Source organism: Sapajus apella, unplaced genomic scaffold (genome assembly GCF_009761245.1).
Source record: "Sapajus apella isolate SASKATOON/1434 unplaced genomic scaffold, GSC_monkey_1.0 scaffold16, whole genome shotgun sequence".
In the NCBI taxonomy this organism is placed as follows: Eukaryota; Metazoa; Chordata; class Mammalia; order Primates; family Cebidae; genus Sapajus; species Sapajus apella.
In genome coordinates, this window is record NW_022436956.1 from 16,624,375 (window position 1) to 16,628,134 (window position 3,760).

Sequence of the window (3,760 nt, forward strand, 5' to 3'; positions counted from 1 at the left end):
AAAAAAAAAAAAAAAAAAAAAAAAAAAAAAAAAAAAAAAAACCTGAACCTCAGATACACAAGGAATAACTTATTAGTATAAGTATGTCACATGCCATGGCACCCTGTGGTGGGGGAGACTATAATGTAACATAGTGCTAGAAAAGGACGTACAGAATGCTGCAGAATTTTCCCTGGAGAGTGTGTCTACATTCTGGTAAGACTGATCTAGGAGGAACTGCACCCCCAGAGATTGTTGTCCTAGGTGAAACAAACGCACACCGTTTCCAGATTGCAGAGCTAACTCTGCGAGCCCAAAAATTCATCAGCCGGCGTTGCCATCCGCAGCCGCTAGATGCCGCAACAGACGCATTTACTGAAACCATAGACAAACAGGCGACTTGGCCGCCCAGAGAGGCTTTATCCGTGCCCCCTGGATCTTCTTCCTGCGTAGACAGCCTTCGCGGATGAGGCGTAACGTGCGGGAGGTCTCACGAGAGTGGAAGCAAACCTCGCGAATTTTAAAACTTACCTTTTTGCCTAGCGACTGAAAACAGGTAGTTGCTCGGCGTAGAATCTCTCAAGTGGCCTGACCTTGACACTGGAGTGGTACCCCAGCCCTAGGCTGGGGTTCTTTCCATTATAGAGGACACGGATTCAGAGGGGCTACAGGTAATTAGTACTCACCCCAGCAGAAAGGGTACTGTCTTTCTAGAGGGGCTTAAGAGGACTCCGCTTTACCCCATCCCCAGTTACCTCTTCCCATCTCCGTGATAACTGTTGCTTCGCCACCTCACTACCAGCCGTCCTGCCTTCTTTATTCCCCTACAGGCTTAGGTGGGATCTTATCTGCAAGACGAGGGTGAAGGTGGAGGTGATGCTTTTGGGATTATTGGATGGGACCGAGAGACTGGAGTTTCCCCTCTTTTTGGGGACCCTCCCCCCCCCCCCCCCCCCACCCCACCCCACAGGTGGCTCCAGAGAAAAAACTCTTCCTAGAACCTCTACAGCCTCCCTTGAGAAACCTCATCATCCTTGGCCATCGACTTACGAATAGTGTTCTGCCCTTGGGCGTGGTCTTACAGCTTTGGGAAGCTGCAGAAGTTGGCTCTCTTTCCCTCCACGATTCCCTGGTTGCTCAGCCAGCCTGCCAGCAATTCTTTTTTTTTTTTTTTGGGACGGAGTTTCGCTCTTGTTACCCAGGCTGAAGTGCAATGGCACGATCTCGGCTCACTGCAACCTCCGCCTCCTGGGTTCAGGCAATTCTCCTGCCTCAGCCTCCTGAGTAGCTGGGATTACAGGCACGCGCCACCATGCCCAGCTAATTTTTTGTATTTTTAGTAGAGACGGGGTTTCACCATGTTGACCAGGATGGTCTCGATCTCTTGACCTCGTGATCCACCCACCTCAGCCTCCCAAAGTGCTGGGATTACAGGCTTGAGCCACCGCGCCTGGCCCAGCAATTCTTAAATAAGGGCTGCAACAGAATGACTTACCTGCTTAACTGGGGGCCAAGAAGCCTTAAGGAAAGTTTGGATGGGGTGACGTTTTTATGAAAAGCTGGTTTCTTGGGTAAGGAAGAGGAGCCAATGCTGGTTTGGAATATACCTCCTGGCACAGTGCTTAATGTCCCATGATAGGAGCTATGTAATCGTGTCTCCTTTTGCTTAGACCAAGGTTGTTGAAAACCAGACATACGATGAGCGTCTAGAGATTAACGACTCAGAAGAGGTTGCAAGTATTTATACTCCAACCCCAAGACACCAAGGTAAGAAAGGAATGAAAAGGAAGAGAAATGGTACTCAAAAGAACAGGATGGATTCACAGTTGTCTTCAAGAAATTATTATTTTATTTTATTTTAAATTTATTATTTTTTTAAAATGGAGTCTCCCTCTGTTGCCCAGGCTGGAGTGCAGTGGTGCAATCTCGGCTCTCTGCAACCTCCGCCTCCCGGGTTCAAGCGATTCTCTGGCCTCAGCCTCCTGAGTAGCTGGGACTACGGGCACATACCACCATGCCTGGCTAATTTTTTTTTTTTTTGGTAGTTTTGTGGCAATGGAGTTTCATCATGTTGGCCAGGCTGGTCTTGAACTCCTGACCTCAGGTGATCCACCCTCCTCAGCCTCCCAAAGTGCTGGGATTACAGGCATGAGCCACTGCGCCTGGCCGAAGTTCCTGTTTTATGATAGCATATGTTGACTTTCAGAGTCAAGTTATTTCACTTGCTATTGTTTGTTTTCTTACTAGTTAAGGGGGAGAAATCATAGCCTTCCAAATTACAGGATTTTCCCCCAATCCAACCCTATCACCATTTACTTCATGTTACTGCTTTGCTCACTATCTGCCAGGAATTCACTGTTCTTTTTTTTTTTTAACTTATGTTTTTCCCAGCTTTGAAGGTGCTTCATAATCTGCCCTTAGCCTGCATCCCCAACCCAAATTACAGTGAAATATTTTTAGAGGACTGGACACTATTTATTTATTCAACAAACTTTTTTTTTTTCTTAATTTTATAGAGACGAGGTCTTGCTATGTTGCCAAGGCTGATCTTGAACTCCTAGCCTCACGCAGTCCTTCCACTTCAGCCTCCCAAAGTGCCGAGATTACAGGTGTGAGCCATCTTGCCTGGCTAACAAACATTTTAAAATACCTACTATGTGCCAGCCTTATGCCTGGCACTTGGGCAAATAGTGTTAAATGACACAATGTCCCTGCCATCTCAATGCTTGTAGCCATGGGAGGCAGATGACAAATGAGTAAACAAATTCCAAATGTGGTTAAGTGTGCTGATGGAGGAAGATTGTTTGCTGTTAAGGAGAATAACGGTGAGGAAGGAGACCCACATTTTTTTGAGATAGAGTCTCACTGTATCGCCCATGCTACTCGGCGCACTGCAACCTCCGCCTCCTGATTTCAAGCAATCCTCCCACCTCAGCCTTCTGAGTAGCTGGCATTACCACGCCCAGTTAATTTTTGTATTTTTAGTAGAGATGGGGTTTCACTATGTTGGCCAGGCTGGTCTTGGACTCCTGACCTCAAGTGATCTCCCACCTCAGCCTCCCAAAGTGCTGGAATCACAGGCATTAGCCATCTCGCCCAGCCAGAAACCCACTTTTGATAGGGTGATCAGGGAAGATCTAAAGGGGTGATATGTGAGACTGAAAGATGGCAAGAATCCAGACACTGAGGAAAAGTAGGCCAGGAAGAGGAAATAGTATGTGAGATGTGAAAAACCTTGAAGACTGAAAGAACTTGGCTTAGTTTGAGGACCTGAAACAGACCAGTTTACAGTAGAGGGGACTCTACTGTATGATATGGTCAGATCAGAGAGCTAGGGCAGGAGGCATAACAAGCAGAGCTTTGGAGGCTGTGTTGCTGTCGTGTGTGGAATGGACCGTTGGGATGGCTGAGTTGAGATGATAGTGACTTGGCCTCTGGTGAGGAAGTTGAGAATAAGGAAAAGAGGCAAATACTATACAAGACAGATGGTCTTAGAATCACTAAGACTTGCTGGATTGGTTTTGACTCCTGATTTGGAATCAAGGATGACATCCAGGGTTTCTGTTTGTTTATGGTGGTAAAATATACGTAACATAAAATTTGCCATTTTAACAATTTTTTTTTTTTTTTTTTTTTGGGACAGAGTTTTACTCATGTTACCCAGGCTGGAGTGCGATGGCGCGATCTCGGCTCACCGCAACCTCCGCCTCCTGGGTTCAGGCAATTCTCCTGCCTCAGCCTCCTGGGTAGCTGGGATTACAGGCACGCGCCACCATGCCCA

At 46.9% G+C, this 3,760-nt stretch overlaps 1 protein-coding gene across 5 annotated transcripts in view; it reads left to right on the plus strand.

Annotated features, from left to right (window-relative positions):
* Nucleotides 1–363: 363 nt before the first annotated feature.
* Nucleotides 364–3,760, plus strand: part of IFT46 (intraflagellar transport 46) — a 22,085-nt gene continuing 18,688 nt past the window's right edge. For 2 of the 5 annotated variants that reach the window (XM_032285313.1, XM_032285316.1), the window contains exons 1-2: nt 364–650; nt 1,650–1,746. The gene's annotated coding sequence lies outside the window, so the exon portion shown is untranslated. Of the gene's footprint in view, nt 651–1,649; nt 1,747–2,495; nt 2,589–3,760 lie in introns of those variants that run through there. The other 3 variants (XM_032285314.1, XM_032285315.1, XM_032285317.1) reach the window with 3 other exon arrangements.